Source organism: Carcharodon carcharias, chromosome 9, assembly GCF_017639515.1.
Source record: "Carcharodon carcharias isolate sCarCar2 chromosome 9, sCarCar2.pri, whole genome shotgun sequence".
Taxonomy (NCBI): Eukaryota; Metazoa; Chordata; class Chondrichthyes; order Lamniformes; family Lamnidae; genus Carcharodon; species Carcharodon carcharias.
In genome coordinates this window covers 156,533,035-156,560,956 of record NC_054475.1, presented here as the reverse complement: position 1 = coordinate 156,560,956, position 27,922 = coordinate 156,533,035, and the positions used below count along the sequence as shown (strand labels likewise).

Here is a 27,922-nt window from a genome sequence, read left to right as displayed (position 1 = left end):
TTAATTCATGCCATATTTATCTTTCAGTTCTTGAAATTTTGAGATGTACACCTTCACAGCCTGGTCTTTACTTGTTCTTTTACATTCGTTCCACGCGTCCCACTGGGCCTTTCCTTTCAAATCAAACATGCCAGGACAATCCGATCTGTATTCACACCTCCGATGGTTGCCTGTTTGTACTGACTGTAGATAGTCAACATTTCATCATCAGATGGTTTCGATTTGAGCTGTTAAACCTCTTCTGCTGCCTTTTCAAAATCACCTTGTGCCTTTGCTGCTGTTGTCACCTCACTTCACCCGCATGGTCCCGATATGGCGCCCAGAACTGGACACAGTTCTCCAGATGAGGCCTAACTAGTGTCTTATACAAGTATAACATGAACTCCTTACTCTTATACTCAATGTTCCTATTAGTAAAACCTAGGATACCATATGCTTTACTATCTGCTCTCTCAACATGCCCTGCCATCTTCAATGGCTAATGTACAAATACACCGGGTCCCCTTGTTCCTGCACCTCATTTAGAGTTTTTACCTATATTTTATACTGTCTCTCCATATTCTTCCTGCCAAAATGAATCGCCTCACATTTCTCTGCATTGAACTTCATCTGCCATTTGTCTGCCCAATCCACCAATATGTCTATGTTCTTTTGAAGTTCAAGACTATCCTCATCACAGTTGACAATGCTTCCAATCTTTGTATCATCAGCAAATTTGAAATCATGCCCTGCACACTACAGTCTAGGTCATTAATATATATCAAGAAGAACAAGGGTCACTATTCTCTTTTTCCTGTCACTCAGCCAATTTCTTAACCAAGTGGCTACTTTCCCTTTTGTTCCATGATTTAGAATTTTGCTCACAAGTCAAGTATGTGGCACTGTATCAAATGCCTTTTGAAAATCCATATACACTACATCAACAGTATTGCCCTTTTCAACATTCTCTGTTACATCATTTCCATTCTCACCTCCCTCAGTATCCTTGCATGCATCTCAGCTGGTCCTGGTATCTTGTCAATTTTAAGCAAAGATAGCCTTTCTAATACCTCCTTCTTCTCAATTGTAAATTCCTCAAGTGTACCAGTTATCTCCCTGAAAAAGGGTCATACAGACTTGAACCGTTAACTCTTTTCTTTCTCCACAAATGCTGTCAAACTTGCAGAGTTTTTCCAGCATTTTCTGTTTTTATTTCAGATTTCCAGCATCAGGAGTATTTTGCTTTTATCTTCTCTCTCATCTCGGCTGGGGTAGCATTCTTTTGCTTCGTAAAGACAGATGCAAAGTGCTAGATTAATACCTCCACTACTTCTCCTGCCTCCACATGCAAATCTCTTTTTTTATCCCTAATTGGTCCTACCATTTCTTTTATCACCCTTTTATTATTTACATGCGTATAGAAGATCTTGGGATTCCCTTTTATGTTCGCTACTAGTCTCTTTTCATGCTCCCTCCTTGCTTTCCTGATTAGCTTTGTTCACTCCCCCTCTGGTCCCTCTATATTCAGCCTGATTCTCCATTGTATTTTCTACCTGGCATCCGTCACACGCATATTTCTTCCTTTTCATCTTAACCTCTATTTCTCTCGTCATCCAGGGCGTTTGTCCTACTTTTCCCCTTCAAGGGAATATACCTTGACATTGCTTGCAAGACTATCTCTTTGAAGGTAGCCCATTGTTCAGCCACTATCTTTTCCGCCAACATTTGATTCCGACTCATTTGACTCAGATGCATTCCCATCCCATCGAAGTTGGCTTTCCCTCAATTAATTATCCCTGCTCTGGATTTCTCCTTGTCCTTCCCCATGGCCAACCTAAACCTTATGATACAATGATCACAGTCCCCTAAATGCTCTCCCACTGATATTTGATCCACTTGGGCCAACTCATTCCCCAGAACCAGATCCAACGGTGCCTGCCCTTTCATTGGACTGGAAACATACTGCTGAAGAAAATTACCTTGAACGCATTCTCACCCTTCATGTCCCTTTGCACTATTCCTGTCCAGTCTATATTTGGATAATTGAAGACCCCCATTATAATTGTTCTATAATTCTTGTACCTCTCTGTAACTTCTTAATAAATTTGTTTTTCCACACCCCTTCCACTAGCTGATGGTCTATATATTACATCAATCAATGTTATTGCATCTTTTCATTCCTTAACTTGAGCCAGAGAGATTCCATCCTTGGCCCCTCTGGAACATCCTCTCTCCCCAGAGCTGTAATGCCAACTTTAATCAATATTGCCACTCCAGCCTCTTTTCTTCCTTTCCCGCCTCTCCTAAATACCTCGTACCCAGGAACGTTTAACACCCAGTCCTGCACTTCTTTGAGCCAGATCTCAGTTATAGCAATAATATCATAGTTCCATTTGTCAACCTGTGCCTGTAGTTCACAATCTTATTAACCACACTCCGTGCATTCACATACATGCATATTAATCTCAATTTAGGCTTTTTAACTTTTCCCCTTGCTCTGACTCCATCTAATGACGTACTAATTCTATCAAACTCTCCAAGTATTCTATCTAGCTTGATACTACTCTCTGATATATCCTCCTTATTAGCTATTACTTCTTTACTTCCCACTGCCAGTTTTCCTCCTCTCCACCCTGAATTTTCCCTCAGGTTCCCATTCCCCTGCCATTCTAGTTTAAACCCTCCCCTACAGCACAAGCAAACCTCCCACAAGGACATTAGTTCCAGTCCTGTTAAGGTGTAACCCATCCTTCTTGTACAGGTCTCACCTGCCCTAGAACCAGTCTCAATGCCTCAGAAACCTAAAGCCCTCCCTCTTACTCCATTTCTCCAGCAAGATATTGATATACCCTATGGATATCTTAGTGCTAGGGGTTTGGATGGTGCAGAATTTGTATGGTGCATCCAGGAGGGCTTCCTGAGACAATATGTAGATAGTCCAACTAGGGAAGGAGCAATACTGGACCTGGTATTAGGGAATGAACCCAGCCAGGTGGTTGAAGTTTCAGTAGGGGAGCATTTCAGGAAAACTCATAAGTCCATAATTCAGTAAGTTTGAAGGTACGCCCTCACCTCAATGAATTTTGGGCTCGGCATGATGCTGAACTCTTCTTCCGCCGTCTTCGTCTCCGGGCTCACTTCTTTGGGCAGGAGTCCTCTCCCCGTTCAACGGATCCTTTCACCCACCTCCAATATTCTCCCTCCACCTGGACCCCTCCGTCTGGATTCTTACCTTCTCTTGATCTTTTCATTGAGAACTGTCGGCGCGATATTGGTCGTTTCAATTTCTCTGCTCCTCTCACCCATTCTAATCTCTCTCTCTCTGAACTTACTGCACTCCATTCTCTCAGGTCCAACCCTGACATTGTCATCAAACCCGCTGACAAGGATGGTGCTGATGTTGTCTGGCGCACTGACCTCTACCTCGCGGAGGCTGAGCGTCAACTCGCAGACACTTCCTCCTAACTCTCCCTGGACCATGACCCCACCACTGAACATCAAGCCATTGTTTCCAGGACTGTCACTGACCTCATCTCCTCTGGGGATCTTCCTCCCACAGCTTCCAACCTGATAGTCGCCCAACCTCGGACGGCCCGCTTCTATCTCCTACCCAAAATCCACAAACAGAACTGTCCCGGTAGACCGATCGTCTCAGCTTGCTCCTGCCCCACAGAACTCATTTCTCATTATCTTGACTCCCTTCTCTCTCCCCTTGTCCAGTCCCTTCCCACCTACATCCGTGATTCCTCTGACACCTTACGTCACATCAACAACTTCCAGTTCCCTAGCCCCAACCACTTCCTCTTCACCATGGACGTCCAATCCCTCTACACCTCCATCCCCCACCAGGATGGTCTGAGGGCCCTTAGCTTCTTCCTCGAACAGAGGCCCGAACAATCCCCATCCACCACTACTCTCCTCCGTCTGGCTGAACTTGTTCTCACACTGAACAATTTCTCCTTCAACTCCTCTCACTTCCTCCAAATAAAAGGTGTGGCTATGGGTACCCGCATGGGCCCCAGCTATGCCTGTCTCTTTATGGGGTATGTGGAAATTCCTTGTTCCAGTCCTACTCCAGCCCCCTTCCACAACTCTTTCTCCGGTACATCGATGATTACTTCGGTGCTGCTTCATGTTCTCGTCGGGACTTGGAAAAATTTATTAATTTTGCTTCCAATATCCACCCCTCCATCATTTTCATGTGGTCCATCTCTGACACTTCCCTTCCCTTCCTTGACCTCTCTGTCTCAATCTCTGGTGAAAGGCTGTCCACCAATATCCATTACAAACCTACCGACTCCCACAGCTACCTCGACTACAGCTCCTCACACCCCGCTTCTTGTAAGGACTCCATCCCATTCTCTCAGTTCCTTCACCTCCGTCGCATCTGCTCCGATGATGCTACCTTCAAAGGCAGTTCCTCTGACATGTCCTCCTTCTTCCTTAACCAAGGTTTTCCACCCACGGTCGTTGACAGGGCCCATCTCCCACGCATCCACCCTCACGCCTTCTCCTCCCTCCCAGAAACATGATAGGGTCCCCCTTGTCCTCACTTATCACCCCACCAGCCTCCGCATTCAAAGGATCATCCTCCGCCATTTCCGCCAACTCCAGCATGATGCCACCACCAAACACATCTTCCCTTCACCCCCCCTATTGGCATTCCGTAGGGATCGTTCCCTCCGGGACACCCTGGTCCACTCCTCCATCACCCCCTACTCCTCAACCCCCTCCTATGGCACCACTCCATGCCCACGTAAAAGATGTAACACCTGCCCCTTCACTTCCTCTCTCCTCACCGTCCAAGGACCCAAACATTCCTTTCAAGTGAAGCAGCATTTCCCCCAACTTAGACTACTGTATTCGTTGCTCCCAATGTGGTCTCCTCTACATTGGAGAGACCAAACTTAAACTGGGCGACCGCTTTGCAGAACACCTGCGGTCTGTCCGCAAGAATGATCCAAACCTCCCTGTCGCTTGCCATTTTAACACTCCACCCTGCTCTCTTGCCCACATGTCTGTCCTTGGCTTGCTGCATTGTTCCAGTGAAGCCCAACGCAAACTGGAGGAACAACACCTCATCTTCCGACTAGGCACTTTACAGCCTTCCGGAATGAATATTGAATTCAACAACTTTAGGTCTTGAGCTCCCTCCTCCATCCCCACCCCCTTTCTGTTTCCCCCTTCCTTTTGTTTTTTCCAATAAATTATATAGATTTTTCTTTACCCACCTATTTCCATTATTTTTAAATATTTTTAAATCTTTTATGCTCTCCCCACCCCCACTAGAGCTATACCTTGAGTGCCCTACCATCCATTCTTAATTAGCACATTTGTTTAGATAATATCACCAACTTTAACACCTATGTGTTCTTTTGTTCTGTTGTTTGTGACATCTTTTGATGATTTGCTTCTATTACTGCTTGTTTGTCCCTACAACCCCACCAACCCCCTCCACTTCTCTCTCTTTCCCCCCACCCAACCCCCCCCCCCCACCCCCCCCCCCCCCCACCACCACCACCACCACCACACACCTTAAACCAGCTTATATTTCACCCCTTTCTTGGACTCATTCAAATTCTGTCGAAGGGTCATGAGGACTCGAAACGTCAACTCTTTTCTTCTCCACCGATGCTGCCAGACCTGCTGAGTTTTTCCAGGTAATTCTGTTTTTGTTTTGGATTTCCAGCATCCGCAGTTTTTTTGTTTTTAAGTTTGAAGGTACAGGTGGATAAGGATAACAGGAGTCCTCGGGTTGAGGTGCTTAATTGGGGGAAGGCTAATTATAACAATATTAGGCAGGAACTGAGGAATCTAGACTGGAGGCAGATGTTTGAGGGCAAATCAACAACTGACATGTTGGGGGCTTTCAAACGTCAGTTGATAAGAATTCAGTACCGGCATGTTCCTGCTAGGATGAAGGATAAGCATGGCAAGTTTCAGGAACCTTGGATAATGAAGGATATTGCGAGATTAATCAAAGAGAAAAGGGAAGCATTCGTAAGGGCTAGAAGGCTGGGAACAGATGAAGCCCCCAGTGGAGAATATAAAGTAGGAAGAAACTTAAGCAAGGAGTCAGGAGGGCTAAAAGAGGTAATGAAAAGTCACTGGCAACCAGGATTAAGGAAAATCTCAAGGCCTTTTATACATATGTAAAAAGCAAGAGGGTAGCCAGGCAAAGGATAGGCCCACTCAGGGACAGAGGTGGGAATCTGTTTGTGGAGCCAGAAGAAATGGGAGAGATACTAAATGAATATTTCTCATCAGTATTCACCAAAGAGAAGGACTTAGCGGTCGATTTGTCTAGGGAAGAGTGTGTAGATAGCCTGGATCATGTTGAGATCAAAAAAGAGGAGGTGCTAGGCGTCTTGAAGAATATTAAGATGGATAAGTCCCCAGGGCCAGATGGGACTACCCCGGAGTACTGAGGGAGGCAAGGGAGGAGATTGCTGGGGCCTTGACAGAAATCTTTAAATCTTTGCATCCTCACTGGCTTTGGGTGAGGTCCCAGAGGACTGGAGAATGGCCAGTGTTGTTCCATTGTTTAAGAAGGGTAGCAGGGATAATCCAGGAAATTACAGGCCGGTGAGCCTTACGTCAGTGATAGGGAAATTATTGGAGAAGATTCTTCGTGACAGGATTTACTCCCATTTGGAAGCAAATGGGCGTATTAGTGAGAGGCAGCATGGTTTTGTGAAGGGGAGGTCGTGTCTCACTAACTTGATCAAGTTTTTCGAGGAAGTGACAAAGATGATCAACGATGGAAGGGCAGTGGATGTTATATACATGGATTTCAGTAAGGCCTTTGACAAGGTCCCTCATGGCAGACTGGTAAAGTCGCACGGAATCAGAGGTAAGCTGGCAAGATGGATACAGAATTAGCTTAGTCATAGAAGACAGAGGGTAGCAGTAGAAGGGTGCTTTTCTGAATGGAGAGCTGTGACTAGTGGAGTTCCGCAGGGATCAGTGCTGGGACCTTTGCTGTTTGTAGTATACATAAAATGATTTGGAGGAAAATGTAACTGGGCTAATTAGTAAGTTTGCAGACGACACTAAGGTTGGAGGAGTTGCAGATAGTGAAGAGGATTGTCAAAGGATACAACAGGATATAGATAAGTTGGAGACTTGGGCAGAGAAATGGCAGATGGAGTTTAATCCAGATAAATGCGAGGTAATGCATTTTGGAAGGTAGGAATTATACAGTAAATGGCAGAACCCTTAAGTGCATCGACGGGCAGAGGGATCTGGGTGTACAGGTCCACAGGTCACTGAAAATGGCAACGCAGGTGGATAAGGTAGTCAGGAAGGCACATGGCATGCTTGCCTTCATTGGCAGGGGTATTGAGTATAAAAGCTGGGAAGTCATGCTGCAGCTGTATAGAACCTTGGTTAGGCCACACTTGGAATATTGTGTGCAATTCTGGTCGCCACATTACCAGAAGGATATGGAGGCATTGGAGAGGGTGCAGAGGAGGTTTACCAGGATGCTGCCTAGTCTGGAGGTTATTAACTATGAGGAGAAGTTAGAGAAACTCGGATTGTTCTCATTAGAGCGACGGAGATTGAGGACCGACTTGATAGAAGTTTACAAAATTATGAGTGGCATGGACAGAGTAGATAGTCAGAAGCTTTTCCCAGTGTGGAAGAGTCAATTACTAGGGGACATAGATTTAAGGTGAGAGGAGAAAACTTTAGAGGAGATGTGCGGGGCAAGTTTTTTACGCAGAGGGTAGTGAGTGTCTGGAATTCGCTGCCAGAGGAGGTGATGGAAGCAGGTACAATAGTGGTGTTTAAGAGGCAGCTTGATAAATACATGAATAGGTTGGGAATAGAGGGATACGGACCCCAGAAGTACAAAATGTTTTTTAGTTTGACAGGCAATATGATCAGCGCAGGCTTGGAGGGCCGAAGGGCCTGTTCCTGTGCTGTACTTTTCTTTGTTCTTTGTTCTTTGAACTGTTTAATATTCCTGTTCTTATGCTCACTAGCACATGACATTAGGAGTAATCCTGAGATTACTGCTCTTGAGGTCCTGCTTTTCGATTTCCTTCGCAACTCCCTAAAATCTGCTTTCAGGATCTCATACCTTTTCCTGCCTATGTCATTGGTCCCAATTTGGACCAGGACCTCTGGCTTCTTGCCCTCCCCCAAAAGAAGACATTCCCAAAATCATGTCCCGCAGCCGCTCTGTGACATCCTTCACCCTAGCACCAGGGAGGCAAGTAGGCATCCTGGAAACACGTCCATGGCCACAGAAACACCTGTCTGCTCCCCTAACTATGGAACCTGCTACTACAGTAGCACTTCCACTCTTCTTCCTCCCCTCCTGTGCAACTGAGCCACCCTTGGTGCCACGAACTTGGATCTTGCTACAGTCCTCTGAGGAATCATCTCGTTCCAAAATGGAAAAGCAGTTAGAGACAGAGAGATAGCCTCGGGGGATTCCTGCAATACCTGCCTGTTTCTCTTAGATACTCTGGCAGTCACCTGTTCCCTCTCTGCCTGTGTACTTAATAGCTGGGATGTGACCACCTCTCTAAATGTGCTATCCATGTAATCTTCAGCCTACCGCAGAACTTTAACCTTTGTTCTGCCGAATACCACAAGGAGGAGTTATCCCTAGCGACCTGACCAATATTTATCCCTCAACCAACTGATCTGATTATCACATTGCCTGTTTGTGGGAGCTTGCTGTGTGCAGAAATTGGTTGCTATGTTACCGACATTATAACAGTGGCTGCTCTTCTCATTGGCTGTGAAGCACTTTGGGACAACCTGAGATTGAGTGTATTTAAGACCGAGATAGATAGGTTCTTGATTGGTAAGGGGATCAGAGGTTACAGGGAGAAGGCAGGAGACTGGGGTTGAGAAACTTACCAGCCATGATTGAATGGCAGAGCAGACTCGATGGGCCGAATAGCCTTATTTCTGCTCCTACGTCTTATGGTCTTATGGTCTAGTGTGACATGCTTTCTTTCTTTTAAAGATGAAACTTTTGTTTGGTGCAGATATGTATACGAAAAATTGGAATGCATGCCCAAAGTCCTGATACACACTTCTGATACACAATGCTACGAGATGAACATGCTGAAAATATTTTTTAAAATTCCAATGAGAAACCATGGCTAAAGTAAGGACTTTTTTTTGAATAATGAGGCACACAAGAAGAGATTATGTGATGGTCCTGGGCACTGCAGTGGATCAGCACACAGCTCTATCACACGAGCTGTGGGATCTGATGTCAAATGAAGTCTAGATAGGTGAAATTGACGCCTCCATCTTCACTGTATGTAATAACTCCTGCATGAAATAAGCTTGAACAGTTTTAACCCAGATCCCAATGGGTAGAGGCTCCCAGCATGCAACTGCCTATAATTGAGCGCAAAAGTGGCACAAAATTGCAAATCTTCCTGAGACCAGGCACAAGAGCAGTGTAGAAATAATAAAAATCACACCATTGCAGAGGGAGTAATCTTCTATTTTCAAACTTAAGATACATTATTGGGGTAAGCTAGAGGAAGTTTTATTCTGTATCTGACCGTTCCATTTCTTACAATAGGATCCCCGACAAAAATAAGGCTCTGCTTCGAACTCCCAGCACTGGCATGTCCTCATTTTGATAAACATAACATGCCATCAACAAAAGTTCTGTTTATGTCCCCCCAAAATCACTGGTCAAGAGTGACATATAACAGGCATGAAGGTATAAAAACCTGCCAAAAAAACTTGTTTTGTATGATTGAGTTATGATAAATGAAGACTGCACGATTCTTGCTTATTCACAACAGAAACTCCATTCCTTTTCGAAAGGAAGTTAAATACATCTAGTAGCATGGTCCGTGGGGCTAAAAGAATGTTATTAGGGTGACAGTAAAAGGCCAATTTTGTCATCCCTTTTAACAGCAATGCCGGATTTTAATGTCTGCCATTGTGATGGGAAGGTGGCAATTTACCCTTGCTAAGGTCCCTTTGATGATTGCACAAAGCCGGCACTACATCACGATACCTGCTGTGTCAAAGAAAATTCCCTGTAAAGAGGAAAGAGAGTCTGAGGGGAAAAAGCACCTCAGCCAATTCGGTTTAATCTCATTAAGCTTTAACACTGACCCAAGTCAAAGTGAACGATCCTAGATTTTTCAGCAGCTCATTTTTGACACTTAACAAGAGATAACACTGCAGATGCTGTCGGACCTGCTGAGTTTTTCCAGGTATTTTTGTTTTTGTTTTGGATTTCCAGCATCCGCAGTTTTTTACACTCAGGCGACATTTTTCCATCATGTTGCCATTCCTGATACAATTTTCTTTTTGTGTCACTAAACAATTAACGCCCGCGTTAACTCTGCTGATAATTAAAGAAAATAAAACTCCCTGGTTTCACATTTTATCCTTGAACATACATTTTTAATTGTGGCAAATGCAGTGCCAAAAGATTTCTCCAGGGGGTGCCTATCCACCGTTGTATCAGTGTCTGCAATCATGAAGTACAAACACTACACAATTTGAGGTTTCTATTTTTAATTATTCTTTTTACACAAATGTGCTCAGCAAAAATCTTCCACATTATTTTAGTTGATGTTTCCTGTGTCCTGCGGGGTGCTGCAGGAGAGGTTCAATTCTGTAAACCTTCCAAGCACAGTTTCCAGTGGCAGGAGGATAGGTAATCAGCCACACCAGATTTAACTTAATTTGCAAAAGAGCCAGAGGGGTAGATGAGGAGAGGGTTTTTTTTTCCCTGCCAGAGAGTTGTTGTGATTTGGAATGCACTGCCTGAGAGGGTGGCAGAAGCAGATTCACTAGCAACTTTCAAAAGAGAATTGAATAAATACAGGTCGAATATCCTTTATCCATAAATCCGAAAACCAAAAACATCCAAAAGCCGCACTTTTTTTGAACCTCATTGACCTTTAGCATGGGAAGTCTAGTTGTTTGTCTGCACTGTTTACCTTGCCATTTTTGTGGTGATCATGTCAAAAAGAAACTTTTTTTCAGGTACGCTGTATTTGTTTTTCAGTGATACATCTTACCTTTCTAGCCATTTTATTTACTTTAGACTGTAGTTAGCCTAGACTTCGGCCATTATTATATAAGTTTATGTGCGGTATCCGAAGGCCAAAATTATCCGAAATCCAAAATCTAATTGGCCCCGAGGGTTTCGGATAAAGGACACTCGGGCTGTATTTAGATAAAAAGGAAGAAAAATTGCAGGATGGTGGGGGCAGACTAAAGAAGTGAGACTAATTGGATAGGTCTCCCAGAGATCTTATTTTGTAAGTAAAAATTGGGTATATTTTCTGAAATCAACATTAACTATCCTAGCTGGAGATAGCCCATCTATAAACTGCATTATTCCAATGGCTCAGTTGGAAGGTGAAAATGGAAAAAAGTACTATGTGTCCAAACATGTATTTAACATGTCAGCGTCATTTCTTATAAAACCCCATCTGAAATTCAGCACTGGCATGATGGGCTGGGGCTTTTATAAATTAATTATGGCAAACATTGAAATAAAGGAAAGAACTGTCAACAGTAACTTGCATTTATAAAATACCTCTAACAAAATAAAAATTCCCAAGACACTTCCCAGGAGCACAAAAGAAAATTGGCACCAAGCCAAAGAAGACAACATTAGTGCAGGTGACCAACAGCTTGGCCAAAGAGATAGGTTTTAAGGTGCATCTTAAAGAAGGTGGAGAGGCAGAGAGGTTTGGGGAGAGAGTGCAAGGACATAGGGACTGGCTGGCTGAAGGCACGGCCAACAATGGTAGGATGAAGGAAGTGGGGGATGCACAAGAGGCCAGATTTGGAGGAAAGTAAAGTTCTCGGAGGACTATCAAGCTGAGAGCCATAAATACTGCACTGCAATAAAAATGTCTTTCAGTGGGGAGGTGGTGGTATAGTGGTATTGTCAAGTAATGCTCTGGTGACCTGGGTTCAAATCCCACCATGGCAGATGGTGAAATTTGAATTCAATTAAAAAAATCTGGAATTAAGGGCAGAATTTTGCCCTTGATGGGCGGGCGGGCAGCTGATCACCGCAACAGGCCCCGCCGCCATTTTAAGTGGGCGGGCCTTAACAGGCTGCCCAACAGGAAGTGCTATGTGCTTCCTGTGCAGGGGGTGGAGGGATTCCCCAACTGTCAAAGTGCATGTGTGAAAGGGCGCACAGCTCCCTGAGACTAAGTGCTGTCTCAGGGAGATCGGTGAAAGTTTCATAAAGCTCAAAAATAGAATAATAAAAAAATTATTAACATGTCCCCCTCATGTGGCAACGTCATACGAGATGGGACATGTTAATAAATATGGCAAAGACTTAATTAAAGATTTTTTAAACAGACATGAAACCTCATCCCGCCAGTGAATGAGGTTTCATGTTTTTTTCAGAAGCCCAATGGGGCTCCTGGCCTGCCCGCCAACCTTAAGGTTGGACTGGCAGGGCCTTTAATTGGGTTAAATGATCCTGTCAACGGCCTCAGTTGGACATTGACAGGTTGGCGGGCCCGCAGCTGATTTCGCTGTCTGCCCGCCTTCCTGAATATTTAAGTGGGGCGGGGTGACGTCGGGGGTTCCTCCCGACATCATCCCGCTTCATTTTTGCGTCAGCGAGCGGGTCCCACCCCCTGCTCGGCAACGGAAATATTCTGGCCTAAAAGTCTGATGATGACCATGAAACCATTACCGCTTGTTGTAAAAACCCATCTGGCTCGCTAACATGCTTTCAGGAAGGAAATCTGCTGTCCTTATCTGGTCTGGCCTACATGTGGCTCCAGATCCACAGCAATGTGGGGTTGACTCTTAAATGGGCAACAAATGCTGGCCTAGCCAGCGATGCCCACATCCCATGAACGAATAAAAAAAAATAAATTTACCTTTCCTAGAAAAATACAATAAAATTTACTGTTTCAATGGTCCTACAGGAATATATCCAAGTATTTTCTGAAATATTCATGTTCTGGGATTGTGAAAGACCTTTGTAGCAAATTTAATTTTTACCATATAAACAGAGAAACAGAGGGTGAAGACAATCAATTAAAAGAAAGAAATGCCGAGTAAGAGGCTGTTTTCCTTGGAGAAGAGAAGGGTGAGAGGAGATTTGGTAGAGGTATTCAAGATCATGAGGGGTTTGTACAGAGTATACAGGGAGAAACTGTTCCCACTCATGAAAGGATCAGGAACAAGAGGGCACAGATTTGAAGTAATTGACAAAAGAAGCAAATTCGACATGAGGAAAAACTTTTTCACTCAGCGAGAGTTTAAGGTCTGGAATACAATCCCTGAGTGTGGTGGAGGCAAGTTCAATCAAAGCATTCAAAAGGGAATTATACTGTTATCTGACAAGGAAAAACATGCAGGTTTACGGGGAGAAGGCAAGGGAATGGCATTAGGTAAATTGCTCGTTCGGAGAGATGGTGCAGACACGATGGGCCGAATGGCTGATTCTTGGACTCTCAGCAATTCTGTGCTTCTTTGATAAGGAGAAAAGCAAAAGAAAGAAATAAACCAGGAGAGAGTGACAGAGGGAAAGCAACACAGACGCAGTGGGAGTAACAAAGAGATATACTTCCGCTAACCTCGTAGGAACCAGGAATGAGGTAGTGTTTCATATACGATTGCCAACTCTGTTTGGATGAATTCCTGGAGGTTTTACCACATGACCTATTGCTTCCACACTCCTGTCATTGATCATCTGACATGTCCATCCTTGTGCCACATTGGCCTTCCCCCCTAGCAGACTCTTCATTATTTGGTTGGATGATTCTTGGACTCTCAGTCAAAGCCTTTTTCCATCTCCAGTATTGTTAAAACCAATCAAAGAAAATGAAAAAGAACGCTTTTATTTCAATGCCTCCATAATTATTGTCTCCTGTTGCCCTGGAGATCAATCTTTAATTCCTGGAGGCTCCAGGACAGTCTGGGGGTGGACAGTTGGAACCGTAGTTTCATAAGAAACACAATAACACTGATGAATGAGGTAGGCTGAGCTTGCCTGAATATAATTTTGAATGGTTTCTGGTATTATTTTGTGCCCAAAACAAAATTAATAGATTTCAATAACTAGAACAGGGAAGTGCACTAGGCAAATTGTAGCATTCTGCATGTAATTTTCTGAACTTTCTAAAAGTATAAATGCCCAACACCCTGGACTAACGGTTAATTCCTTCAAGGCTTAATCCCCACAGTTTCGGATGACAGACAATAGACAAGGGGGTAGCGTGCAAACAAAGCAGCTATTCCAAGGCCCCCGCAAAATCATTCAGTTGGGCCTGAACAGTCCAGAGCTGGTCTAAAGTTCGGAACATTTATAATCAGATCAGATGCACGTGAGAAGTGAGCCTCACTTCCACACTACTCTAGCAAATGAAGGACTGACAAAACTCAACCTTGATCATCACATTAAAACCTGAAAACTTTTACACTGCAGATTGTCCCCACCCCATGTGACAGCTTCGATCTTGGACCCAAATTCAGAGGCTGAAGAGTGAAAGTATCAGACACATTCACTTCCTGTCTGCTTGAGGGAACTTTGTCCAAACCTCCCAGCTCAGTGCTTGTTACTAAACTGACAAATACAATTATGTATACTCTGACCCATGTTCTTTTCACCAACAAGGAGTTTCTCACTGAGCCTGTATTAAGGCTCCAAGCTCAGGAGAAACAAGACATTACTTTTAGTGAGAGACACTGACTGTCACAAAGTGATCAAATCTGTGGGCCTCACTGTAGAAAATTAACCCATTACAAGTCACTTCAATGGTATTTGTAAACTGTTGCAAAAACAGAATTACCTGGAAAAACTCAGCAGGTCTGGCAGCATCGGCGGAGAAGAAAAGAGTTGACGTTTCGAGTCCTCATGACCCTTCGACAGAACTTTCAAAGTTCTGTCGAAGGGTCATGAGGACTCGAAACGTCAACTCTTTTCTTCTCCGCCGATGCTGCCAGACCTGCTGAGTTTTTCCAGGTAATTCTGTTTTTGTTTTGGATTTCCAGCATCCGCAGTTTTTTTGTTTTTATATTTGTAAACTGTTGGTTGGATTCTCTTTGGTTGACACTGAGAGAAAGGAGTATCATAGGAATATTTGAATAGCACCAATCAACAAAAGGTGCCACGTGGGTACCCATGGCAACGCCTTTTACTTGGAGGAAGTGAGTGGAGTCGAAGGAGTTGCTCAGGGTGAGAACAAGCTCAGTCAGGCAGAGGAGGGTAGTGGTGAATGGTGGCTGGTTGGGCTTCCATTCATGGAAGAAGCAGAGACCGTCTTGGTGGGGAATGGAGGTGTAAAAGGATTGGACATCCATCGTGAAGAGAAGGTGTTTAGGGCTAGGAAACTGGAAATTGTTGAAGTGACAGAGAGCATCAGAAGAGTCATGGATGGAGATAGGAAGAGGTTGTATAAGGGGAGAAAAATGGAATTGAGATAGGAAGAGATAAGTTCAGTGGGGTAGGAGCAGGCTGAAACAATGGGTTGGTTGGCGCAGACTTGTTTATGGATTTTGGGAAGGAAATAGAAGTGGGCTGTATAGTGCTGGGAGGTTGGAGGTGTGAGGTTGGAGGCAGCGGAAGGAAGATCCCCAGAGGAGATGAGATCAATGACAGTCCTGGAAACAATGGCTTAATATTTTACAATGGAGAATAGGGAAATGGCGGAGAAACTAAACAAAGACTTTGTGCCTGTCTTCACAGAAGAAGATACAGAAAATCTCCCAGAAATACCAGGGAATCAAGGGGCTTGTGAAAATGAGGAACTGAAAGAAATTGGTATTAATAAAGAGGTACTCAAAAATTAATTGGATTGAAGTTTGATGAATTCCCTGGACCTGTTGAGCTGCATACCAGGAGGTGGCTATAGGGATGGTGGATGCATTGGTGATTATCTTTCAAAATTCTGGAAAGGTCCCTGCAGACTCGAAAGTAGCAAATGTCATCCCACTTTTTAAGAAGGGAGGGTGAGAGAAAGCAGAACTACAGACCTGTTTGTTTGACATCAGTAGTAGGGAAAGTATTAGAATCTATTATAAAGGATGTGATAACTGGACACTTGGAAAATAATGATATGATTGGGCAAAGTCAAAATGGGTTTATGAAAGGGAAAACATGTTTGCCAAACATGTTGAAATTTTTGAGGATGTTACTTGTAACATAGATAAAGGAGAACCAATAATGTGGTGTATTTCAAATTCAGAAGGCTTTTGATAAGGCCCCACAATGAAGGTTTGTAAACAAAATTAAAGCACATGGGATTGGGGGTAATACATTGGTATGGATTAATTGGTTAACAGACAGAAAACAGAGAATAGGAATAAATGGGTCATTCTCAGGATGGCAGGCTGTGACTGGTGGGGTATCACAAGGGTCTATGCTGGGGCCACAGCTGTTCACAATCCATATAAATGATTTGGATGTGGGGACCAAATGTAATATTTCCAAATTTGCTGATGATTCAAAACCGATTTGGAATGTAAGTTGTGCAGAGGATGCAAGGAGGCTTTAATGGGACTTGGATAGGCAAAGTAAATGGTCAAGAAAATGGCAGATAGAATATAACGTGAATAAGTTTGAAGTTATCCACTTTGGTAGAAAAAGCAGTATTTCTTAAATGGTTGGGAAGTGTGATGTCCAAAGGGGCCTGGGTGTCCTTGTTCATGAGTCACCAAAAGTAAATTAGAAATTGTTTCTTCATTTGCAGCAAGCAATTAGGAAGGCAAATGGTATGTTAGCCTTCATCACAAGGGGATTTGAGTACAGGAATAAAGATATCTTCCTGCAATTCTTTAGAACCTTGTTAAGACCACACCTGGAGTATTGTGTACTGTTTTGGTCTCCTTATCGAAGGAAGGATATACTTGCCATACACGGAGTGCATTGGAGGTTCACCAGACTAATGCCTGGCAGGAGAGATTGAGGAAATTGAGCCTATATTCTCCAGATTTTCGAAGAATGAGAGATGATCTCTTTGAAGCTTGCAAAATTCTTACAGATCATGACAAGATGTATGTAGATAGGATGTGTCCCCTGGATGGTGAGTCTAGAACCAGGGGAAACAGTCTCCCAATAAGGGACAGGCCATTTAAGACTGAGATGAGGAATTTCTTCACTCAGTTTGGTGAATCTTTGGAATTCTCTACCCTAGAAGGTTGTGGAATCTCAATTGTTGAGTATGTTCAAGACAGAAATCGATGGATTTCTGGATACTAATGACAGGAAAGTGACGTTAAGTTAGATGATCAGCCATGATGTAATTGAATGGCAGAACAGGCTCGACAGGCCAATAGGCCTCAGAGAATGGAATGCAGCAAGTTCGGAGGGATACAGGTTAGAGTGAGTGAGAGGAGCCGAGAAATTGAGATGGCTAATGTTATACCGGCAGTTCTCAATGAAAAGATCTAGAGAGGGTAAGAGGCTAGAGGGAGGTGTCCAGGAGGAGTATTGGAGATAGATGAAGGGATCCATTAAGCAGGGGAAAACTCCTGGTCAAAGAAGTGGGACTGAAGGTGGAGACAGCAGAACAAGAGCTCAGTGTCATGCCAAACTCAAAATTCATTGATGTGGGGATGTAAGGGGGATGAAGCTGAGGCCTCAGCTAAGGACAGAGCATTCAGAGTCAGAGAGAGGAAGGTCAGATGGTATTGTGAATATACAATAAGGGGTGAAACTTGAGGAAGAGAGGGGTTTGGAGGGAAGGGAAGAGGAGGAAGGATCCAGAGGGGTGTTGGTGCCCATGAGTTGGGGAAGCTTGTGATCCTTCACACCTGAAAGAAAGATAAAAGTTTCTTGTTAAAGCAGTGACTGAGGCAAAGGATGAAATGAAACTGTGGACCAGAACAAATTGGAGGTAGAGTGAGTTAGCATTTCTTAAGGGAGAGATCAAGAATGTGCATGTGACGGCACATGACACTGAGACTGCATCTTAGGATGTGGTGAGAACACAGTTTGAGGAGTTCTGGATGGCTTGGAGATATCTGTGATTATATCAAGAAGGATTGAATTTAAGTTGGAATTCACAAGGAAGCCGGAGATGGTTGTTGATGATGGAAATGTGGCTTCTGTGAGAGGACTAAGACCTCGAATTTTTTTATTTTTAGAATATATATGGATATCCTAATGGCTATTTTTAAAATTTTAAAAACTGGGCAAAGACCTTTTAAAATGGCTGCATTTATGTCTGTCTGTGACCCCTGAACAAAAAGAGCTATCTGGCAGTATCAAAGAAACTTGCACCTCATTATCCCTGAAGAGACACTAACGACCCCTCTGTGGGCCACACAGACCAAATTCAAAGAGAGCTATACAAAGGCCATTTGCATTTCATAACCCAGGTTGGCCAACTGGAGTCTATATGTCTTCTAGGACAAATGGCCCCGGAACCTTCCTTTCAATTCTTAATGGTTCAGACATTTAACTATCTCAGGGACCAAGACAAGGGATACACACCCTTTGCCAAAGACAATGTGGAGAGGTGGGAGTCATGTGACATGGATCTCTAGTTTGTGAAACCAGGACTATTGCCTTGTGGAACTGTTTGCTGTTTACCATCCTCCAAGCAGCCTCACAGAAAGGAATTCTGCCCAGGTTGAATACCTGGTCCCATCTACACTGTTTCTGCTGGAAATGATGTGCCATAGCCTACAAGATTGATTCATCTCTGCGTGCCTATCCCATTGTGTGAAGTCAACACCACTGGAAAAGTGAATTAACCAGCATCGGCTTTCAGCTCACCAACCACCTTGAAGGAATACCCCATTGGACTTTGATTCTGGACTCTGGAACCCACGTAAAACACTATTCCTATCCTCTGAGGTCTCTGCACTGTAAATCTTTCTTTTCTCTATCCCTCTCTTTACTGTATGAATACAAAGGAGGTGACATTGCGACCCTCCTCCCGCATTTTGAGTGCGTGCAAATTAACTAACCCTTTGAGTTCATCCGATCTCAAGTTTGCTATGGGGTTATTAATAGAAAATTGGATCACACCAAAACTGAGGGGTTTGGAAATATGCCACACAAATGAAGAGGGAAACAAATCAAAACACCTTTCTGTTTACGGACAGGTGGTGAGAGGAGAAATTAGTGCTATTTAAATTACCCCCCTCATCTCTGTTACACTTTGGAAGTTGGCATTTTTTTAGGTATCTGATCAAACACAAGAAGAGAAATAGAAAGCAAAGAAGGTGAACAAAGTAAAAGAGCCAAATGGAAATCCCATTAAGAGAAGAGCAAAACTTCTTCAAGGTAGGCATTCCTGGAAGGACTGGAATGTCTAGTTTGGTTATTCATTCAATGTTCTGAGATGCCAAGTGGAGAAATGAGGTGCTTCTTAGAACAGGTCTAAGTGGGCAGGTTGATGCGATGTGTTCTATGATCTGAGACTTGTGACACAATCACACTTTGGGTTGTCCGTCATCGTCCGTGCTTTGTGCAGAGTCATTGAGCAATGTTTATTGTCATCAAGGGAGGACAAAGCCAGGAACATCTGCTGCTGGATCAGTAATGAGGTGTTGGCTCTTTATGCTGCATGTATCCTGTAATTCCATCCCTCTTGATAGTGGGGTTGGTAGCAGCTGCATGAATGGGAAGCTGATGGTCGCCTACATGTGGGCTCCCTGTGTGTGTGAGTTCATCATGAACTTGCCAGCTAATCTCATCATGATGTCCTAATGTCCAAAAGTGGCTGAAAAACCTTGCTTTCCTCCTTTAAGATGCCTCTTAAAACCTAATGCTTCAATCAAGCTTCTGGTCATCTGCCCTAAAGGTTGCTTACATGGTTCAGTCTCATATTTTGTTTTATAATGCCTCTATGAAAAATTTTACAGTATTATATTAAAGGTACTATATAAGTACAAGTAGTTGTTGTTATTCCTTGAAAACTGCTCAGAAAAGCTGAGTAGACTGTAAACAGGGAAACTAATTCTCCTGAGTTTGTGTTCCAAAGGGTATTGGGTTCATGCACTAATTATGAAAACCGGCGTTCATAAGGAATTCTAATCAACCCATGCTCAGCACTTCCGAAGAGTTGTATTGGATTTGAAACATTAACTCTGTTCCTCTTTCCACAGATGCTGCCAGACCTGCTGAGTTTTTCCAGAATTTTTTTTGTTTTTATTCAGGCTCAGCACTTTCTGGGTCTTGGGGATGGTTTGATCTCAGGACATATAAATTTAAGTACAACTCCTTTTCACTGCAGCATACTGAGAAGAATTTGCCCAAGTTCCTCCCTGGACTAAAGAGACTCATACAACTGGAGCCAGTGGGATCAGACCTTCACATCCGGCTTCCTGGACATAGAATTCCTAAAACAAAATCTGAAATGTAATCGCAAAACTCCACAAATTATTAGTCATAGAGTTTTACAGCATGGAAAGAGAACCTTCGGCTCATTGTGTCCACAAGGTCATCAAGCCCCTATCTACTCTAATCCTATTTTCCAGCACTTGGCCTGTAACCTTGTATGTTATGGTGTTTCAAGTGTTCATCTAAATACTTCTTAAATGTTGTGATGGCTCCCGCCTCTACAACCCTTTCAGGCAGTGAGTTCCAGATAACTCCCATCCTCTGGGTGAAAAAATTTCTCCTCAAATCCCCTCCAAACCTCCTGCCCTTACCTTAAATCTATGCCCCTGGTTATGGACCCCTCCAGTAAGGGGAAAAGTTTCTTCCTATCTACCCAATCTATGCCCTTCATAACTCTGTACACTTCAATCAGGTCCCCCCTCAGCCTTCTCTGCACTAAGGAAAACAACCCCAGCCTATTTAGTCTCTTTTCATAGCTGAAATGCTCCAGCCCAGACTCTCCCAGGTTCTTGCTACTTAATGTGCATTCATGTAAAGAAGTGATATTCGAAGCTAAGCCTATAGCTCAGCACAAGGATAGCCTAGCAACAGACTGCTGGCCAACTACTGTCATTGTGAGGTTTGTCTTCAGCCTGTATCTAGTACAGTCCCATGTTTCTGATGATCTTGTGGCTGCTTCTGATTGGCACTGCTACAATGGGCACTTACCCCACCAATGCAAACAATAGACACCAACGCAAGCAAACAGGCCACATGCAGACATTCCAGTCATCAAAAGAGACAGTGGACATCTTAAAAACATGAAATTGTGCTCCACAATAAATAGGGAGCTGCTACAGAACTCATGGGTTACATAATCTACCTTCAGTGTAGTCTGCATTGACTGAGGCCGAACATTCAGATATAAATCAGTTAGAATTAGGAGGTCATGACTGAGAACTACTTGAAGTGGACTAATTAATGTGGTATATGATTAATTAAAAAAGAACACTTTCACCTATTAAAAGTGCTTGCACAATAAACAGTGTTTCATAATTTTTAAGACCCTATTGGTCAAGAATATCCATCTAAAATATATTTAAATATCTTCTCTCTGTGCATATTTCCTCTCTACACATCTTGCCTTTCTGTTGTCACATTTTCATCATGCATTTTGTGTCACTTTTGTCATGTCTCTAAGACTCAAAAGAGATCATAAGCTGTTTAAATCAAACCATACTTATTGGTTTATTTAAAAAGTGGACTATGATGAACCAAAAGATGGCTGTTACAGGGACACATGATTGACAAGTTGGATACAGTTTCTGAAATTTCCAACAGCAGTTACAGGACAAAAACTCAGCCCTATAGAATCTCACACTTCTCATTGTGAGGACATATTACAATCAACGAAACCAGGGACCAGCATACTTGTCTCCTCAGTCTGGTCCCATAACAAAGGGAAAGCCATCGAAACTCATTATACCTGCAAAGGTGCTAACTGCGACCATCTATCTCCTAGGGGATTTTGACCAGAGGTATAGAAACTGCTTGTTAGGCTGCAATTGACTCATTAATGGGCAACATCACATAACCTAAGCTTCTGGCCTTTGGAAAGTTTTAATATTACATTTCTAAAACTCTAATCTGCTGTTTAACCTGCAGCCTGCAAAGACCACAGCAGGACTCCAGGCTGACCAACAGCCTGTATCAAGTCTAAGGCTCCTCAAAGCCTGTTTCTCTGGAACATTCCTGCCACCACCTGATGAACAGACCAAGTTTTTGTATACCAACCTCATCTCACTGTGTCACCATCAACTTTAAAGGAATTCTGTAACTCTTCCTTCAGCTAGCTGAACCCACCTGAATTGTAACTCCTCCACGAAGGAACCCTCATCAGACTCTGACTTCCTGGACCTCTAGCAACCATGTCAACAGATATCCTTATCTGTTATTGGTTTTCTTTTAAATCATTCATAATTGTAAAAACTAATTTTTCCCATCTTCTTATTGTGCACTTGTGTGTGTACATGAAGTTGCAATGATCCTCCAGATTTGAATGTATGCATAAACAATTGTCCTGATTCAACCCTAAAGAGTTTGCAGTGAGTCATTTTAAAAATTGACCTCACAAGCTAAGGGATTGGGGAAATGCGCCACAGCCTATATCAAAAATTAAAACACCTCTGCTTACAGGCTGAAAGCAAGAAAATAGGTTTGCCTCTCTCACCTGTCCATAATACTTTTCCTGCTTTTAAAAACCCCAAAGTCCATGTTTGGAATGATTTACCTGTGTAAACTGGTTAACGTGATTGTACAATCTGACTAACAGATTCCCACCAACTGCTTAAAATGATTTCTGATCTTTTTTAACCATAGTATTTTCTCAGTAACTGAAATTTCTAACATCCAAATTGAAGGCTTCACAAATCATGTAAAAGGTTATATATTACAAAGATAACATTATTAAATTTATCCATAAAGTTGTCTTTTGATCCTCCTCATTTCTTCATTACAGTTTTCACTTAAAAGACTTAGAGTCTTCAAAATTTCTGAGCTTTGGCTTGATACTTCTAGCCAATTTTTTTGCCATTCCAAGTTATGAATTCCAGCAGCAATGGCCAATAAGATAATTTCAGTTCTCTTTTATAGAACTTCTGAACTTTACGATTGCAATTAGGTATAAACCATTTCCATTTGCAGGAAGGCGAAAATACTTCCTATATCGCTTCAAGTACAATCACGTCAATTTATCCAAAAGCTAATTGCTATACAAAAATAAATGTATTTAATTATCACTATTAATTTGATTAATTAATTCATGAAATCAAAGAATGCTACACTACAGAAAGAAGTCATTCGGCCCATCATATATTTTTATGTTCTTATGCCTTTTTGAAGTAGCGATCCAATTAATCCTACTACCCTGTCCTTTCCCCATAGCCTTGCAAACATTTTCCCTTCAGGTATTTAGCCAATTCCCCTTTTGAAATTCCTGTTGAATCTGCTTCCAGCACCCTTTACGACAATGTGTTCCAGATCATAAAAATGTGTTGCTTGAAAAAAAATCCTCGTGTCATCTCTTTATATGTTACCAATTATCTTCCTCACATTACCACCCCTTCTGCCACTGGAAACAATTTCACCTTAATTATCCTATAAAAACCTCTTGATTTGGAACACGTCTATTAAATCTCTCTTCTATCTCCCTGCTCTAAGGAGAACAGCCCAGCTTCTCCAGTAATGGAAGTCCCATATGTCTGGCTCCATTCCAGTAAATCCTCTCTAGCCTCTTCTCCACAGCCTCAACTTTCTTCCTAAAATTGGGTACAATACTTCAATTGGGACCTAACCAGTGAATTGTAAATGTTAAACATAACTTACTTGCTTTTGTACGGTGTGGGTTGGATTTTATCGATGGAGTCAAAGTCTCAAAGCCAGGGTCATTTGCAGGTCCTGGAATCACATGGGCAGATGGTGGTATCTCCACTGCGATCTTCCGCTATGCAGCCAATTAGCATCAAGCTGGTAGGTGAGCCAGCAAATAATGGATATCGGGCAGGAACTAATGCCAGCAGGGAGGCTAACGGCACCTTTTTTGAAGGCCATTGTGCATCCTTCACGCTGGCTGCTCACAGGTGATGCAGAGGAAGGGAACTTGACTACAGTGAGAGGAAGGGTTGCTTCACATTTCAATGATGGAGACGCTGCTCAAGGCAGTGATGGAACAGAAGAAGAGCCTGCTCCCAGTGAAAGGGAAGAGGAGATCAGCATAACCCCCATAAAGGAGGCCTGGCTGGAGGTGGCCCAGGAAGTCAGCAGTTGAAGGGAGGTCGCATAATCATGGGTGTAAAGCCAGAGGTGCTTCAATTACCTTGTGAGGTCTGGCAAGATAAGTGGCATGCATCACGCATTATGCAAAGGGGGCAGCTCTGCAGGTCTTACATGAGATGTGATGTGAGGTGATTGACCTAAGCACAGGGACTCATCAAGGACCTCTGTCCACAATAGTCACTGAGTGGCCTCACACCTGAGGATGTTTGGCACATTGAAGGCACTTGCAACAGTGCCAAGCATCAATGCCCTCTTGCAGAAGGCTTCCTAGTGGCACAATGGTGCCATTTAAAGTGGCGCAGTCTGACAAGCACAGTTGAGCCTGAAGAGTTGTCTTGACTGTTGTTCTTTTGTTCCAGGAGAAGTCAATTCATAATGCCAGAGAACAGAGATGCATGGGAGGTGGTGTACTCTCATTGCTCTAATAACACAGATGAAGGAGAATGTTTTAGAAACTGGATCAGTGGCAGCAGGCCAGCCTGTCACACAGGGTGAAGCGGGTGCGGAGCCCAGGGAGAGTCATGGGCACCAAACCTTCTCACTGGTGCTTGACGACCACAGGAAGCTCCAGAGCATCAACAGGCAGGAGGAAGTGGGTATGAATGGATGTGGCTAACACCACTCTATCGCAGGTCCAGTAATGAGTGAAGCATCCCTGAGGGCATCAGAGCCACCTGAGAACCAGGGGAGGAGTCACCATCTGAGGAGGCACCATCACATCAGTCCAGCATGCCCTCCACCAGCGCATCTAGGCTTACTTCAGAGGCCATTGACGTATGTTTGGAATAGGTGTCACTAGCTGGTGAGCTTGGCACAGATGGGCTAAAGCAGGTAATGCAGACTCATGGGCTCATTGTCAAATGTCAGCCCACCTCTGGTAAGCAGGGGAATGTAGGTGAGTCATGAAAGGGTTGAGGAGCGACTAGTTAAAGGTTATATATAGGATCTCTCCTCAAGACACTCCAGACATTGACAGAAACTCCTTGACCCCTTTGATGAGGACATAATGGCTGCATCCAGCTCCTGATGACAGAGGCTGCCCCTGCACAGATGCAGGTTGTACAGCCTGTGCCAGATCTCACTAGGGCTCCGCAACACGTAGACCATCCCCCACAGGGATATTATGCACTGGAACAGTAAGGCCAGCAGTTTGCCCCGCAACAGCTCCAGCTGCCGAGAGAGCAGAATCTAGGAATTTTCACATAAAGGCACTTGGCAGCACTTAGGGCCTCACTGGGTGATTTTTATTTCCTGTATGCCACTGTGTGCTTGCTTTGTGCACCTTAAAATTTGCTGAAATCCATACTCGGACCACCTGTGTGGGTTCCAGGATCCATGACCAGATGTTGAGGCTTTGAGATGGTGCCCATGAAATGGTGGCTGGTGAATGCAGGATAATGATGAATGGCTCACTTGGGATGGTCTCATCAAGGACTCCTGACATTGTGATGGAATTTCATCAAAGGTCACCATGGCATCCCCAGTCTCAAATCCAGTGGGGTGACCAGCTGAGTCATGTGTGGATGAGGGAGTTTGTTTCCCTCGTCATGTTTCCCTAGCACATATGTCAATGGGTATCTCCACCATCCTCTCAGGTGCATGGCTATTACATATCGGATCCAGATATGCTCCCCCTCAATCCTCAGAAAAGGTAGCATGCTCAATGTATCCGTCCATCTCCAATTCAGCTCCTCCCTGCTGCACCAGGTTGTGCAGACCACAGCATACCAGCATGTTATGGGATACATTTTATGGGGCATATTGAAGGGCTCCCCGAGAATTGTTGAAGCATCTGAACTGCATTTCCAGAAGGCTAATTGCTTGCTCGATGGGCACCCGCTAGTGCCTTAACAACAGCTGTACGCTTTCACTTCCTTGCTGTTGTCCGCACTGGTGTGAGCAGCCATGTTTTTAGTGGATGATCCTTGTCACCCAGGATCCATTCATAAAGGAGATCGAGTGGTTCAGGTACCTGGGGCTGTCTCAGGATCTATGAGTCATAGCTGCTTCCTAAGGACCTTGTGCACACCCGGAGGATCTCTTTTTCAGTAATTGCAGACGAGTTGAATATTGAGGGAGTGGAACCCCTTCCTATTTAAGAACATGTCGGGCTGCTCTGAGGGAGACTTGATGGCCACATGCATACAGTCCATAACCCACAGACCTGAGGGAATGCTGTGAAGGCACAAATTCCAATTGTCATCTCCGCCTGATTAGCTTGATGGGTGTCATACCTGATGTATTCCTTTGCCCTCTTTAATTAGGCTCCCATCACTTGCCTGATGTAGTGATGAGCTGCTGACTGATAGATTCTACAGACGGCTCCAGATGACCCCTAGAATGAACCTGATATGAAAATGTTTGACACCCCAATTACATTCACCACCCCAGGCAATGGATGTCCACCACATCCCAGTGGCCTCAATCCTTCCTCCAGCATTCCGCATAGGTCAGCAACCACCATCCTTTGGAGACACTGGTGCTCCGACATCTCCATGAAGTGAAGCTTTTGTCTGGTTACACTTTGCATTGGGTACCACCATCTTCGACCATCTGACTGCCTTACTGCCCCTATGTACCCTTCACATCCGCATCCTATCACAGCTTTGTCTTTGTTGCCCCTCTCTGTGTGGCTAATGCTACATCTCTCTCAGTCTCCACCTGGCTGAAGGCGTCAAACTCTGAATGCAGAGCACTCATCTCCCTTTGGAGCTTCCACGGTGCAATGGCCATCACCACCTCATCCACGTTTCCCATACTCACTATAGACAACCTGTGAGCCACTTCTCCTGTTACAGCCCTCCATAATGGCCTTCCACTCAGCAATCCCTAAATCCTCTGGTCTGGGCATAGCAGAACTGAATGGCTTCCTTCTAAAATGGCACTTCTCCCGTGTCTTCTTTTTTCCTTAACCAAACAAACTGCTGGCCTTGCTGTTCCAGTGAATAATATCCCTGAAGCAGCACTTCACTTGCACCTCCTTCAATTTGGTCTACTGCATTTGCTGCTCCATATGCAGTCTCCGCTGCATTGGGGAGATCAAACGCAGACTGGGTAACCACTTTGCGGAACACCTTCGGTCTGTTCACAAGCATGACCCAGGCCTTCCTGTCACTTGCCATTTCAACACACCATCTTACTTTCATGCCCACATGTCCATCCCTGGCCTGCTGCAATGTTCCAGTGAAGCCCAACACAAACTGGAGGAACAGCACCTCATCTTCCAATTAGGCACTTTACAGCCTTCTGGACTTAACGTTGAGTTCAACAACTTTAGACTATGAACTATCTCCTCCATTTTTTGTTATTTTTACTTATTTATTTTTTATATATTTTAACTGTATGTTTCTATCCTTTTTCCCAGCTGCATCACCCCTCCAACCCCACACACAGGGCCATCTGTCATTTGTTTTATGTTTTGCTTTCACAGAACACTGACCTTTGTTCGGCTATTAACATATTCTGCTATCTTACCTTTATGCCACTATTAGCACCTCCTTTACTCTTTAACACTACCATTAACACCCCCTTTGTCCTGTGTCCATGACATCTTTGTCAAATTTCTCCTTAGCTCCCACCTATCCCTGACCTTCTATCTTGCTCCACCAGCTCCACCCCCTCTTAAACAGTATAAAATCCATCATATTTCTACTTCTCTTTAGCTCTGAAGAAGAGTCATACAGACTTGAAACACTAACTCTGTTTCTCTCTCCACAGACGCAGTCAGACCTGCTGAGTTTGTTTGTTCTTATTTTATATTAGTACTGAATAGCTGTTAGTTACAGCCAACACTCACCTGCTGCTCAGCTCTGCCTCTTTTGAGTAGATGAGCCACTGAAGCTCCAT

The 27,922-nt window shown here is 43.8% G+C and overlaps 1 pseudogene; it reads right to left on the bottom strand.

Moving 5' to 3' along the window:
- On the bottom strand, positions 1–27,922 carry LOC121282491 (annotated as a pseudogene).